The 16,563-nt window shown below is 50.7% G+C and overlaps 1 protein-coding gene across 1 annotated transcript in view; it reads right to left on the bottom strand.

Moving 5' to 3' along the window:
- The window catches only part of sec23a (Sec23 homolog A, coat complex II component), a 151,234-nt gene extending 137,740 nt beyond the window's left edge, over positions 1–13,494 (bottom strand). Inside the window, exon 1 of the mRNA XM_038780953.1 lies at positions 13,357–13,494. The gene's annotated coding sequence lies outside the window, so the exon portion shown is untranslated. The remainder of the gene's footprint in view (positions 1–13,356) is intronic.
- Between the last annotated feature and the right edge of the window lie 3,069 nt (positions 13,495–16,563).

Below are 16,563 nucleotides of genomic sequence, written 5' to 3' on the forward strand. Positions count from 1 at the left end.
ATACGGCCAAAGTCATGGCAGATATCCAAGTGCAGCAAATCTTCACGAGGTGGGGTGTCTCATAGTACACATTCGGACCATGGCACTCATTTCACTGCCCAGGTGATGTAATGGGTAATGAGCTTATTTCAAATCAACCAAACGTTCCACACTGCGTATCATCCTCAATCCAACGGAACAGTGGAAAGGATTAACCACACCCTCAAAGAAATGATCCGCAAGACCGTCCAGAAGAATAACCATACTTGTAACAAAGTCCTGCCATTTGTTCTCGTGATAGTACGGAACTCAGTATCCAGTTGCACCGGGTTCACTTCCCATGTACTCATGACAAGGCGAACTATGAGGGATCTAACCCTTGCTGGGCTGGAGTTATCAGAACCCGAGTTCTCAGCCACGAGACTGCAGTGAAAACACTGCTGGAAAATGTTCAAGCTGCAAATCCGGCAGCCGTTGTTGAAATGGGAAAAAGGAAAGCAGAGTAAAGCATACTTCAATGGCAAGGTGAACCCCTGGAGTCAGCGGTCAAGCAGAAGGTAATGCTCTCAGTTTTCCAGCCAGGCATATTCTTATCCCCCAGATACAAGTGACCCTACTTGGTGGTAGATAAGGCGATCCCATCCGTTTACCAGATACTGATGGATTCCGGGAAAGCAGAATGGTACCATGTGAACCAAATGAAGGCATTTGGCTCCCAAAACAACTACCGGCAGTACCATGTATTGCTAGAGGGAATTCAGGTAGCAGCCCACACCCCCGGAATCCCGACCCTGGTTCCTTGCTACCAGTTCCATCCCCACAGACCCCGGACGCAAAGCTCCATCTAATGTCCCGGAAGGGTAGAAATCGAGTCATTATCAAGCCACATACACTCGAGGGCACCTGCCGCAGGGATCCTGGAAGTGTTTGGCACAACGCTCAGACAGGCAGGTGGTGGAAGAGCAGGTCCCAAGTAGCCAGAGCCCCACCACTCAAATAGATCACCACCTCAGAAGAATCAAGGAACCCTACTGTCCCTAATTGTAAATAACATGTACAGTGTCCGTTTTCCTCTGAACAAGTCCCTCGTCTTCTTTCCCTTGATGCACATTTTCCCCCCTTCTTTCATCTCAGTGAGGAAAATCTCTTGAGATGACAGCAGGTACTGGTTGCATTTAATGAATAAACATCTTCCCCGGGTTCAGGTTTACCTGGAATTTTATATACGTTTGTTGTCTGTTACTTTGGGAGGTCAGTATAACCCTCCACGAGTTTCCACTTCAGTGCCATCACACAAAAATGGTTGGTGTCGATTACCAGCACGCCACCAGCACCAGTATGATTGGTAGCCATCAGCAACCCACATACCCTCAGATAACCTTATCACCCTGCACACGTCTGAGGTCGGCGAACCTCTGCCATCTTCTCTTCCGCTTTGCAACTCTGCATTGTCGTATTAGCCATTCAACTCATCGTCCCCAGAAGGCACTAAATTAAATACGGATGCCTGGCCACCTCAGATTTTGTGATAAAGGTATTATTTTAAAAAAGGAGGGATCAGTAAAGAGCGTGAGCCAGCATCTCGTGGGGCGGGATAAGGGGAAGGAGGAATCAGATATTGGGGAATAGCGACAGATGCTACTCAGATCTTTTTTCAGAATGTATTAGGCACGGTGGTGTATTGCTTGGGATTCTTCACCCCTGAATAGACACAAGGATAAAGACCCACAGAAGAAAGGAGACGCAACAGGAAGATCGAATTAACATGCCTTGGAGAAGGAACTAATTTGACGCAATTTATTTTCATATACAAGCAGTCTAATTCTGTATTATATTTCTGATGTCTACAGAATGCATATATGTTGGGCTAGGGATTGTTTGCCTGAAACTCTGGTACTTGCCCATCCAGGGATTCAGTTAGAGTTGTGTGATTGTGTTCGCTGATGCTCACCGGGTCAAGAGGAGGGAGGCCAACGGCCTGAATTTTAGACCCGACACAGAACAGAACACTGAAGATGAAGAATTGGACACTTTATTAAAGCCAGTCAGAACCATGCCTGATGGGAAGTCAAACAGCCAAATTCGACTTAAGTGGACAGAGACAAACAGCCGGGACAAGTACATGTGTGCACCTTAAAGAGAATGCTGCTTGCATCCTTCGTGACACATTCCTGCCTGCAGCATGACTGCTTACCCGTAAATTTAGGACCTCAGAAGATAATCGGCCCAATTCAAATAGATCAATGGTTGTGGATGGGCAAGATGATGCCAGACTTTCTAGCACCTAGATTTCCTACCTTTACCTTATATGGGATACGGTTACGTGTGGGCATGCACCGAAGGATGGACCCGGGGAGGGGGGGGGCAGATGCAGGGGAAGGTCCTGGTGTCCTGCAGAGTTGCAGTCGGCGACTCCATTGGGTGTGCGATCTAATTAGCTGAGGGCCAGAGAAACCTCTGGAAGGGCGCAAAGAGGGGGCAGGAGGAGACACCTAGAGACCATCCCCTGTGAAGACTCGACCCAGAGGTAAGGGAGAAGGCTCGCCGGCGGACCAGAGAATGGACAGAAGAGATGTGCAAGACCCACCTTTGCAGACGAGGGCTTTGAGATGACGGAGGCTCAGAGGATTGAACCTGTAGCTCGATCCAGTTCATTGGCAGGGGTGGTATTAGAATCTTGGGCAGATTAGATTTGGCATAATTTGGAAGAATAATTATTTTATGGTGTTTGTGAATAAATTTGGGTTCAATTGTGAACCTGTGTTTGTCCTTTGTTCAACTCGCAAATAAGGGCACCTGGGCAAATGTTTTAATAATAAACTGGTCGAAGTGTTTGATGATTTACAAACAACAGCCGAGGAAGTCTGCATTGGCTCTCTGAATGAGCATTCTACTTAGTCCCACTCTCCTGCCTGACCCCTGTAACCTTGCACATTCTCTCTTTTCAGATAGCAATCCAATTCAATTTTGAATACCTTCATCAAACCTATCTTCATCACCACCTTCTCAGGAAGTTTATTCAAGACTGCAACTAGCCTCTGGGTGAAATTCTTTTTCCTCATCACTTGTACTCCTTTTGCCTTTTGTTTTGAATCTGCACCTACTTGATGCTCTGAGTGGGAAGTTTCTCACTGTTTACCCTGTCCATACCCCTCAGGATATTGCATACTTCGATCAAGTCTCTCTTAACTTTCTTTTCTTTAAAGTTCTTTATCCCTGGAATCATTCTTGTGAATCTCCACTGTACTCTCTCCAATGCCTTCACATCCTTCCTCAAGCGCCCAGAACTGAATGCAGCAATCCAGCTGAGGCCTAACTAGTCTTACACAAGCTCAACACGATAGCCATACATATGTGCATCTTAAAGGCAATGCTGCTTGCATATGACTGCTTGTTTCCTGCATGGCACATTCCTGACTGCAGCATTACTGCTTACCCGTAAACATAGAGCAATGTTGGTTGGAACTAATGGCACTAGAAAAAGAAAATTTGGCATCTTGCAAAGGGAGTTTTGCAATTAGGAGATAGATTAAAGTGCAAGGCCTCAAAGGGTAATAACCTCAAGATAACTCCTAGTGTCATGCACTGGTCTGGTTAAGAATAGTAACAGGATGAAGTTTTCACAAAAGATGCAGTTACAAAATATCCAGAGTACAAACTTTACAAGAACACATTGGCCTAATGCAACAGCACTACAGAACATGTTCAAAATCGTGCCTCTGTAGGTTAGCAAATTTTAAGATGTCTTGCTCAGTTGCAGAAAGTTACATCCCATTGTTTACTGAATAATAATTGTTTTAACAAAAATCCCCAGAGGTGTTTTGAGGTATTTCAGCAAAAACATGTTTGTTAGTAATTGAAACCTCTATTTCTCCTAGGACTTCAAATGGAAATAGTTTATTAAACATACGTTGTCTTCTGGGATTTTGTTTGTTCTAAATATGCTCCAGCCCAGGTGTGTTTTCTTTGGAACACCTGCCCTTTACCTCCTCATGATCCAAGGCCCCAAGATTTCCTTCCAAGTGAAACTAGTATCTATGTGTACTTCTTTCCATTCAGTATACTATATTCACTGCTCACAATGCCATCTGATCTCTCTGGGGAGACCAAATGCAGATTGGGTGACCGTTTTGCAGAACACCTCCATTCAGTCTTCCAAGTGTGATTTTTGAGGCTCCGGTCTCCTGTCATTTTAATTATCCACCTTGCTCCCATGCTGACCTCTCTGGAACATTCTATAGGAGGCCAAGCGACAATAAAGCTCAAGACAAACTTGAGGAATGGAACGACATCTTTCAAAATAGACACTTTGCAGCATTCCAGGGTCAAAATATTGTGTTCAACAATTGCAGACTGCAACTTGTGTGAACGTTTTGTTTCCTTCCCCATTACATTTCTGGTTCTATGGTGTTTTTCTCATTTATTTGCTTTCATATGGCAAACTGTTGACTATTCTGTCATTCACACCTCCTCGAGACACTTCTTTCTTTAATCGTTCCATTACCACTCAGTGGTGGTATGATTTGCATAGCTGTCTGCCATTGGTGCAGAACACTGGCTTACCATTGGCCCTGGTCGGCCATGTGCCTCTCGACCGATTGGTTGAGACCAGTCATGTGATGGCTCCCCGATTGATTGAGAGGCTGAGTTAACCCCGCCTCCAGAGCAAGGTATAAATACCCAGAACACCCGGCGGGCGTCCATTTACTGTAGTCGACCTCAGGGCTAACTTCTAGCTTATTAAAGCCTAACATTTGTACAGCAACTCGTCTCGCATTCGATTGATGGTTCATCAATTTAATGAGCTAGAATTTTGAAGACGGAGCTCCGGATCAAGCCCGAATGCCTCCGCATCAGCCCGCAAACTCAGAACGCTCCAGAAATCTTTCAACATTGGCTGGCATGTCTCGATGGATACCTGGCGTCCACAAACAGCCCCCCCACCATGGCACAGAAGCTTCACAGCCTCCACTCCAGCGTGGGCACGGTAGCCTACGTGATGATTGCGGAGGAAAAAGATTACAATGCGGCCATGCTTAAGCTGAATGGACAGTTTCTTAAACCGGTAAACAGAGTATTCGCCCGACATCTGCTGGCTACCAGACAACAGCTCCCCGGTGAGTCATTAGACGAATTTTACCAGGCCCTCGCTGCCCCGGGGAGGAATTGCTCCTGCTTCCAAGTTTCAGCCACGGAGCACATGGAACTTCTGATTAGAGATGCTTACGTGGCTGGGATGCAGTCCGCCGCTATCCGCCAGCGTATGCTGGCGAAAGACGACCTCAGCCTAACTAAGGCACGGACTCTCTCCACCTCCCTGGAGGTCGCCGATTTAAACGCCCGCACCTATGTCCCCAGCCGCGCTGCAGCACCCTGGGCCTCCTGGCACGCTTCCCCACCGCCATCCGCCGCTCCCGACCCCCCTCAGGCCTGCGCCGCGGGACACCCTGACAAGTCCGCGGGGCCTCGCTGCTATTTCTGTGGGTTCGCTAAACACCCTCGCCCGCGCTGCCCGGCCCGCTCCGCCCTCTGTAAGAGCTGCGGGAAGGGCGGCCACTTTTCATCCGTCTGCCAGGCCAAATCGGTCGCTGCTGTACCACGCAGCGACCGGGGATCCCCCCCCTCAGGGCCCTTCCAGTACACCGCGCCAATCTCTCTCCCCCCCCCCCCCCCCCCTCCTCTGCACCCAGCCTGCGCGCCTCCCCTCTCCTCCGGGCCCTTCCAGCGCACCGCGCAACTCTCTCCTCGCCGCCCCCGGGCCTCTGAGCGCCTCTCTGCCCCCGCTCTCAGCCACTCCGGTCGGCCCGCCAGCACCGTTGTAGGTAGCCCCCAGCAACCACGAGGGCCCCGCGGGCGCCGCCATCTTGGGCCCCGGACGCCACGTGCGGGTCCTGGGTGCCGCCATCTTGGGGCGCCGACTCCACGTGCGGGTCCTGGCCGCCGCCATCTTGGGGCGCCGACTCCACGTGCGGGTCCTGGCCGCCGCCATCTTGGGGCCCCGAATCCACGTGCGGGTCCTGGGCGCCGCCATCTTGGGACCCCGACTCCACGTGCGGATCCTGGGCACCACCATCCTGGATTGGCACGCAAGTTCAACTCGACCAGTCACGGCCACGCATGCTCGCCAAAACAACGACGCTGATCCACCTCAACGGCCACGAGACGGGCTGCCTGCTGGACTCCGGGAGCACGGAAAGCTTTGTTCACCCTGACACGGTAAGGCGCTGCGCTCTCCCTGTCCATCCGGTAAAACACAAAATCGGGTTAGCCTCAGGTTCGCACTCCGTCCGCATCACCGGCTGCTGCATCGCGGACCTCACGGTCCAAGGGAAGGTTTTTAAAAATTACAAAATCCTTGTCCTCCCTGACCTTTGCGCACCAGCACTCCTAGGACTGGACTTCCAGTGCAAGCTGCAGAGCTTGACCTTCCAATTCGGCGGCCCTATACCCCCCCCTCACTGTCTGCAGCCTCGCGTCCCTCAAAGTGGACCCCCCCTCCTTGTTTGCTAATCTCACCCCCGATTGCAAACCCGTCGCGACACGGAGCAGACGGTACAGTGCCCAGGACCGGACCTTCATCAGGTCCAAGGTCCAGAGGTTGCTGAAGGAAGGGGTCATCGAGGCCAGCAACAGTCCCTTGCGAACCCAAGTGCTGGTAGTCCGGACTGGGGAGAAAAACCGGATGGTCAGACCATCAACCGGTTTACGCAACTGGACGCGTATCCACTCCCCCGTATTTCCGCCATGGTAAACGATATCGCGAAATACAAAGTCTTCTCCACTGTGGACCTTAAGTCCGCTTATCACCAGCTCCCCCTCCGCGCGAGTGACCGCAAGTAGACCGCGTTTGAGGCTGATGGGCGCCTCTACCACTTCCTTAGGGTTCCATTCGCTGTCACAAATGGGGTCTCGGTCTTCCAACGGGAGGTGGACCGAATGGTCGACAAGTACGGATTACGGGCTACCTTCCCGTATCTCGATAATGTCACCATCTGCGGCCACGACCAGCAGGACCATGACGCCAACCTCCGGAAATTTCTCCAAACCGCAAAACTCCTTAAAACCACATACAATAAGGATAAGTGCGTGTTTAGCACCGACCGTCTAGCCATCCTCGGCTACGTAGTGCGTAACGGAGTGATAGGCCCTGACCCCGAACGCATGCGCCCCCTGATGGAACTCCCTCTCCCCAATACCCTCAAACGCTGCCTGGGTTTCTTCGCTTACTACGCCCAATGGGTTCCCAATTACGCCGACAAGGCCCGTCCCCTCATTCAAACCACGACCTTCCCGCCGTCGACAGAGGCCTGCCAGGCCTTTAGCCGCATCAAAGCGGACATTGCAAAGGCCACGATGCGCGCCAGCGACGAGTCCCTCCCCTTCCAGGTCGAGAGCGACGCATCAGAAGTAGCTCTGGCGGCCACCCTGAACCAAGCGGGCAGACCCGTGGCCTTCTTCTCCAGAACCCTCCAGGCTTCCGAACTCCGCCACTCCTCTGTGGAAAAGGAAGCCCAGGCCATAGTCGAAGCTGTGCGACATTGGAGGCACTATTTGGCCGGCAGGAAGTTTACCCTCCTCACAGACCAACGGTCAGTGGCCTTCATGTTTGATAATGCACAAAGATTAAGAATGACAAGATCTTACGGTGGCGGATCGAGTTGTCCATGTACAACTATGAGATCTTGTATCGTCCTGGGAAGCTCAATGAGCCTCCTGATGCCCTGTCCCGCGGTACCTGCGCCAGCACGCAGCTAGACCGCCTCCGCTCCCTCCACCCTTCCCCCCCTTCACCACAGACCCCCCCCTGTTTTTTGTCCCCCCAGCGCCCCACCCCTTCCCCATCCATGGCGTCTCCACCACCAGCCCGGGTGACGGAGACTGTTCAAGGACCATCGCTCCCGGACTCCAGGACATCAGCGGAACCACCTCCATCGGCTGAACCAACGCCACCAACTCCACGGGCCACAAAAAGGCTGATCGAGTCCATTTAATTTTCAACAACTCCATGTACCTTGTATGGACAATATGTACTATTGTTAATTGTCTGGGCCAGTGGGAAGCCAACATTTTTTTTTTCTCCCTTCTCTGGCTGCTACTCATACCACCAGTTCTCCCCCCCCCCCGGCTCTCGTTGATAAACCCCCCCCCCCCGGCTTCTTTCTCCGCAAAGGGTGAATGTGGTGGTATGATTTGCATAGCTGTCTGCCATTGGTGCAGAACACTGGCTTACCATTGGCCCTGGTCGGTCATGTGCCTCTCGACCGATTGCTTGAGACCAGTCATGTGACGGCTCCCCGATTGGTCGAGAGGCTGAGTTAACCCCGCCTCCAGAGCGAGGTATAAATACCCAGAACGCCCTGCGGTCGTCCATTTACTGTAGTCGACCACAGGGCTAACGTCTAGCTTATTAAAGCCTAACGTTTGTACAGCAACTCGTCTCGCGTTCGATTGATGGTTCATCACACTCCTTTTGGCTTTGCACCACCTACCCTTTTGACATTTAACCTCCAGTCACCCACCCGACGTCCTTCTTCATATTTTTCCCACATATCCATTTCACTTACTTTTCACGATTCTGATGAAAAGGTCATTGAACTAAACCATTCATTCCATTTCATCTCTCCACAGATGCCAAACATTCCCAGTATTTCTTTTTTTTTTTAAAGACTCCCAGCATCTGCAGCATTTTGCTTTTATGTCTTCCTTCACACCTGCGTTGACTTCAACCCAAAAGCTACATAAGTAAATGTTCACCCACAATCATGAGTTAAAGAAAATGTAAAACATTATTTAGTGCATGATCTGTGTCAATTTATTGCATTACTAACATTTTTATACCTGACAAATCTCACCAATTTTGATTTAAAAGTGTCACTTATTTTGCTTTACCTCATTCTTAAAAAGAAACACATTCAGCATTTGTTTAAGTGGATCACTAATCAGTCGGTATTTTTTTAAACCACACAGATAAATCTCACAAACAGCTGGTTGCCCATGAAAATTTTTTTTTCATTCATCACATTGTATATTTTGTGATAGGGAACAATTCAATTCACTTAAATGCATGGGACTTGCAACAGACGGACTAGAATTTAGTATAAGCAGCTCATGTTACACTGCCATTTCTCCTCAACTCCGAAGAAACATTCCATATTCCAACTAAATTCCAAGTAAACTAAAGAATACTAAAACAACATGAAAAACACTGAGTGATAAGGATATTCAATATTAGACAGGGAAAGAAATTGGATTTTTGCATCACCTTTTACAACCTTGGGAAGTCCTGACCAATGAATAACTTTTAAACTGTAGTCAGTGTTGTAACACAGCTGCCCACAGCAAGATCTCAAAAACAGGAATGAAACAGGCAAATAGATCATCTGGCTGGAACAGTTAGTGAGAAATAAATATTGGTCAGGTCACTAGCAGGTTACCTTGCACTCTATCGACGAGTTCCTTATGATTTTTCACACCATCTTTAATGGCAATCAGATGTCGGTTTAACATCTCACCGGAAAGGGGACATCTCTGACCGTGCAGCCCTCCCTCAGTACAGTGGCACACTGTCAGCCGAGACTATGTGGTCCGGTGGGGTTCAAACACATGATCTTTCTGACTCAAAGGCAAAGATCTAGGATACACAGATTAAGCCAGTTCACTAGATCACTGAGGATATTAAACAACCATTCGATCTTGGGTTCCACACGCAAACGTCCGAGTACGTACTGAGAGAGCTTGAGGTGAAGAACACAGGCACCGCACACACCCGAGAGCCCAAGTACCCAGGGCACATGTATACACACCCAGAGCACAGTGATATCGGACACACACACAGCCTGAGCTCAGTGATACCCGGCATGTCTCACACACAAACACCCAGGGGCCAGTGATACCAGGCACCTCACACACACACACCCAGAGCCCAGTGATACTGGGCACTTCACACACACCCCCAGACCCCAGTGATACTGGGCACTTCACACACAGGCCCAGACCCCAGTGATACTGGGCACTTGACACACACACACCCAGAGTCCAGTGATATTGGGCATCTCACGCACTGATGAATGCAGGAAATGTTTATATATATTGTATTATGTGTGTTGCAGTAATGTTATTAAAGTAACTTAGCTTAAGGTATACAGATTTTAACTCTGCTAAAGCTGTGATGAAGGTGTTATAAGCTAGGCAGGCTGTGATGTCACTCGGGAGCTGGGACTGGATCTGTTTTGGTTTCGCTTTCAGCCATGCCCTGTGCCTGTTGTTTGTTTCACTTTTAGAGTTCTGCTCTAGAATCTGAGGAAAGGAGGTCGTGTATCTCAGACTGACTTTTGAAACCTTCCCCCCCCAAGGACTTTGTGCATAAATTTGTAAGCCACTGAGTATTAAGTGGTATTTGACCTGTGGGTGTGGATTTTGCTTAATTGAAAGTTTAGAAGTCAATGGGAAAGTAAGCTCTTGATTTTTTTTAAAAGAACTGTTCAACTTAATTGAAAAGCTGTTGTTTCCTGGATGTTAATGGGGTTATTCCTGTGTTAATAATAAAGTTTGTTTTAATATAAAAGATCGCTGGCTGTCAATGGAATCACTCCTAGAGCGAAGTATCCTTCCCTCAGTTTACAAATTGTGAAATTGTCGAGCTCTCATCTGGTCCAGCTACCTTTACAGAACACACACACCCAAAGCCCAGCGATACCGGGCATCTCACACCCAAAGCCCAGTGATACCGGGCATCTCACACCCAAAGCCCAGCGATACCGGGCATCACACACACAAAGCCCAGCGATACCGGGCATCTCACACCCAAAGCCCAGCGATACCGGGCATCACACACCCAGAGCCCAGCGATACCGGGCACCTCACACCCAGAGCCCAGAGCCCAGCGATACCGGGCATCTCACACCCAGGGGCCAGTGATACTGGGCACCACACACCCAGGGGCCAGCAATACTGGGCACCGCACACCCAGAGCCCAGCGATACCGGGCACCGCACACCCAGAGCCAGGCGATACCGGGCATCTCACACCCAGAGCCCAGTGATACCGGGCATCTCACACCCAGAGCCCAGCGATACCAGGCACCTCACACACACCCAGAGACCAGCGATACCAGGCACCTCACACACACCCAGAGCCCAGTGATACCAGGTACCTCACACACACCCAGAGCCCAGTGATACCAGGTACCTCACACACACCAAGAGCCCGGTGATACCAGGTACCTCACACACACCCAGAACCCAGTGATATTAGGCACTTCACACACACCCAGAGCCCAGTGATACCAGGCACCTCACACACACCCAGAACCCAGTGATACCAGGCACCTCTCACACACACCCAGAGCCCGGTGATACCAGGCGCCTCACACACACCAGTGTGCCTAGTGAAACCGGGCATTTCTCACACACACCCAGAGCCCAGTGATACCAAGCACCTCTCACACAAACACGCCAGAGCCCAGTGATACCAGGCACCTCTCACACACCCAGTGAACCCGGGCATTTCACACACACACACACCCAGAGCCCAGTGATAGCAGGTACCTCACACACACACCCCAGAGGCCAGTGATACCAGACACCTCACACACCCAGTGCCCAGTGATACCAGGCATCTCACACACGCCCAGTGCCCAGTGATACCGGGCACCTCACACACGCCCAAAGATACCAGGCACCTCACACACATGCCCAGAGCCCAATGATACCGGGCACCTCACACACACACCCAGAGCCCAGTGATACCGGGCACCTCACACACACCCAGAGCCCAGTGATACCGGGGCACCACACACACACACCCAGAGCCCAGTGATACCGGGCACCACACACACACACACCCAGAGCCCAGTGATACCGGGCACATCACACACACACCCAGAGGCCAGTGATACCGGGCACCTCACACACACACCCAGAGGCCAGTGATACCGGGCACATCACACACACATGCCCAGAGCCCAATGATACCGGGCACCTCACACACACACACCCAGAGCCCAGTGATACCAGGCACCTCACACACACCCAGAGTCCAGTGATACCAGGCACCTCACACACACCCAGAGTCCAGTGATACCGGGCACCTCACACACACCCAGAGCCCAGTGATACCGGGCACCTCACACACACCCAGAGCCCAGTGATACCGGGCACCTCACACACACACCCAGAGCCCAGTGATACCGGGCACCTCACACACACACCCAGAGCCCAGTGATACCGGGCACCTCACACACACACCCAGAGCCCAGTGATACCGGGCACCACACACACACACCCAGAGCCCAGTTATACCGGGCACCTCACACACACCCAGAGCCCAGTGATACCGGGCACCTCACACACACCCAGAGCCCAGTGATACCAGGCACCTCACACAGAGCCCAGTGATACCAGGCACCTCACACACACCCAGAGTCCAGTGATACCGGGCACCACACACACACACCCAGAGCCCAGTGATACCGGGCACCTCACACACACACCCAGAGCCCAGTTATACCGGGCACCTCACACACACCCAGAGCCCAGTGATACCGGGCACCTCACACACACCCCAGAGCCCAGTGATAGCAGGTACCTCACACAGAGCCCAGTGATACCAGGCACCTCACACACACACACACACCCAGAGCCCAGTGATACCAGGCACCTCACACACACACACCCAGAGCCCAGTGATACCAGGCACCTCACACAGAGCCCAGTGATACCAGGCACCTCACACACACACACACACCCAGAGCCCAGTGATACCAGGCACCTCACACACACACACACACCCAGAGCCCAGTGATAGCAGGTACCTCACACAGAGCCCAGTGATACCAGGCACCTCACACACACACACACACCCAGAGCCCAGTGATACCAGGCACCTCACACACACACACCCAGAGCCCAGTGATACCAGGCACCTCACACACACCCAGAGTCCAGTGATACCGGGCACCACACACACACACCCAGAGCCCAGTGATACCGGGCACCTCACACACACACCCAGAGCCCAGTGATACCGGGCACCTCACACACACACCCAGAGCCCAGTGATACCAGGCACCTCACACACACCCAGAGTCCAGTGATACCGGGCACCACACACACACACCCAGAGCCCAGTGATACCGGGCACCTCACACACACACCCAGAGCCCAGTTATACCGGGCACCTCACACACACCCAGAGCCCAGTGATACTGGGCACCTCACACACACCCAGAGCCCAGTGATACCAGGCACCTCACACAGAGCCCAGTGATACAGGCATGACACACCTGAAGCTCGAGATGTGATCGGTTCCCGGGAGATGCTCCGGTTCTGGCACAGGATCCGATGTCCCTGTTACACTGATGTAAAAACAGTGACTTACCGCTGCGAAAACCGGTGTGAGAGTCGCCGGGGCCCGTCTGCGCTGCCGGCCTCAGTTACTGCAGTAACCCGCTCCGCGAGCACAGCTGACGCGGTCAATATGGCAGATTCTGCCACGTAGCGGCAGGAGGCGGCGCCAACGGCGGGGGGGGGGGGGGGGGGGGCGGAGCAATACTGGGGCGGAGCTATCCTGGGGGGGAGCAATCCTGGGGCGGAGCTATCCTGGGGGGGCGGGGCAATCCTGGGGGGCGGGGCAATACTGGGGGGAGGCAATCCTGGGGGCGGAGCTATCCTGGGGGGGCGGGGCAATCCTGGGGCGGAGCTATCCTGGGGGGGCGGGGCAATACTGGGGGGAGGCAATCCTGGGGGCGGAGCTATCCGGGGGGGGGCAATCCTGGGGGCGGGGCAATCCTGGGGGGGCGGGGTGGGGAGGCGGGAAAAACCAGGAGGGCTGGGATTCTGGGCGGCATCAATCAGGAGGGGACGGAGCTTGGGATTGGTGCGTCTGATTAGTGGGCGTGACCTGCCACGGCACCGACACGGTAGACTGGGCCTCTCAGAAAGCGCTTGTTCAGCTGGCTCCTCAGCCCGACTTGCTGCTCTTTCAGCGCGGAGGGTCCAGCCCGCCGACCCTCGAGAAGGGCGACACTCTGCAGGTGGATAACACTGTCAAATCTGGAGGTTCCCTTCTGAATCACTGGACCTCCTTCTGTGCTGTAAAACTCTACCACCAGCAGCAAATGCGCACCGGTTGGTAGTTTATAGCAGTGTTTTTCAAACTTTTTTTCCAGGACCCAAGATTTTGCCAACCGGCTAATCTTCAGGAGCAAAGCCAGTCGAGCTTTGTGACACACATGCCAGTTTGCTTACCTTCAGTGTGACAGGTGAGCCTGCTTGATCCTCACAATCTCATTGCAACCATATTTACATGAGATGGGGTAATACACATATCAGATGAAGAGTTCAGCCAGTGCCTTTGCACCATCTTCACGAGAACTGAAAATTCAAACTCCCATGTAGGTTGTCGTGAAGGGTAATCGCAACAAAATGCTTGTTTTACTCAGCACTTGAACCTCCTGGGCAGAGCCTTATGGAATTTGCCATGTTTTTACTGTGCTATCACAGGTCAACATAGAACATACAGTGAAGGAGGCCATTCAGTCCATCAAGTCTGCACCGACCCACTTAAGCCCTCACTTCCACCCTATCCCCAGAACGTCTCCTAATCTTTTTGGACACAAAGGGCCAATCCACCTAACCTGCACTTCTTTGGACACAACAACATCTATTTTTCATTTGGAGTTAGCTGTAAATAAACAACGGACTCTGGTGTCTCAACCTCCAAAGGAATTTTGCACCACTACTTCTCTTTGAAAATCTGAACCTTCTACTCTCATTCACGTTTTTCCCTGCAATTGACACGCATGGGCTTTGCATCATTATTTGCATTTGAACACCCAGATCCACTCTCGTATTGCCCTCCCTGTATTGGACATAACTACTGTAATTGTTTCTTCGGCACCTAAATGTATATATATACCTCCCCAGTTTCTCTCTACCCTCCCCGCAAACATGTGTCTACTTATTTGTTAAAACATAATATTGCTCACTGGTGTTTTTTATACCAGTTTTTTTTATATTTCATTCTGTGTACATAACTAAATATACTATGTTCAAAACCCAAATTAAAAACATTTTTTAAAAATTTGCATTTACACAACTGACCAACTACGAAATCTTCTTTATACTTGATTCTGAGTTAAGTTTCTTCTTGTAGGCTGTTAACCAGAGGCACTGGAGCTCTGTACAAAGCCAACAGTAGCAACTGCTCTGTCCCACACCCTGGAATCTCCAAGGTAGCTCTCTCCAGCAGTTTCAGTTGTGTATTCCTGACCAGTAGGTACCCATTTGTGTCTCTGGTTGTCTCTTACTTGTAAGAAAACAATTCATCTTCACATGCCTTTTGCCATGCTTGCCAGCAGCTAGAAAATGGAAGCTCTGCTCTGTGATTTGGTGCAAAAAGCAGGTACATACAAGGCGTTTGATGTCAGGTGCACATAGAATCATAGAATTTACAGTGCAGGAGGCCATTCAGCCCATCGAGTCTGCACCGGCTCTTGGAAAGAGCACCCTACCCAAGGTCAACAACTCCACCCTATCCCCATAATCCCATAACCCCACCCAACACGAAGGGCAATTTTGGACACTAAGGGCAATTTATCATGGCCAATCCACCTAACCTGCACATCTTTTGACTGTGGGAGGAAACCAGAGCACCCGGAGGAAACCCACGCACACACGGGGAGGACGTGCAGACTCTGCACAGACAGTGACCGAAGCCGGAATCGAACCTGGGACCCTGGAGCTGTGAAGCGATTGTGCTATCCACAATGCTACCGTGCTGCCTGTGACCTGCTCACTATTGCTGCTTATGGTCAGAAGACTGCATACAGCCCAATTTCCTTATTATTTAAAAAGGTGGCAGCAGCCACCATTCCCAATAGAAATGCTGGGAGCTGATGTTGGGCCCTTCTCCCGTGATCAAGACCACTGCAGGAACCCTGTGACCAATCGCTCCGTGGCCTTCCAGACACCCGCCATGTTCACGATCTGCACTTTGAAAAACCCTGGTCTAGAATTCCATGATATAGAGTTATTTGTTTTAACCAGATTAGCAAAGGTTCTACAATTAGCTTCAGTACCTCCAGGCCAAGGAAGGAAATAAAGACAAAGGAAAAGCAGTCTTTAAAAGTTTAATAACTATTCCTGCCCCACTATTGAAAAATGGCCATATGATTGAGATTAGAATTGACCGAGAGAATCCCAGAGTCAAACAGTCTTCCTATTGAGCCTAATAGATAGAATGGCAACTTGATCAAAGTATGAGGACAACTAGTGAACCTTGGAAGCAAAAGTGAACCTCTATTTGCAGCAGGTGAGAAAACTAGGGAAACATCCAAATAAAAATAGAAAATGTACAGATCAATCAGCAAAAGCACTTCATGGTATAAAGTTTCAGGACTAACTCAATAATTAACCGGCTTTGCATTTTCAGCACAAAGCTGTTTGTTTTTTAACAAAAAGTACTATTTACCAAGTTAAAAAATGAGAAATTTAGAAATTAAAAACATTGAATGAGAATGCTAGAAGTATTGCAAATATGGAAATTGTAATTTGTCAAAGGAATAATAGGACAGTGAAGTACTTG

This window comes from Scyliorhinus canicula, chromosome 2 (genome assembly GCF_902713615.1).
Source record: "Scyliorhinus canicula chromosome 2, sScyCan1.1, whole genome shotgun sequence".
Lineage (NCBI taxonomy): Eukaryota > Metazoa > Chordata > Chondrichthyes > Carcharhiniformes > Scyliorhinidae > Scyliorhinus > Scyliorhinus canicula.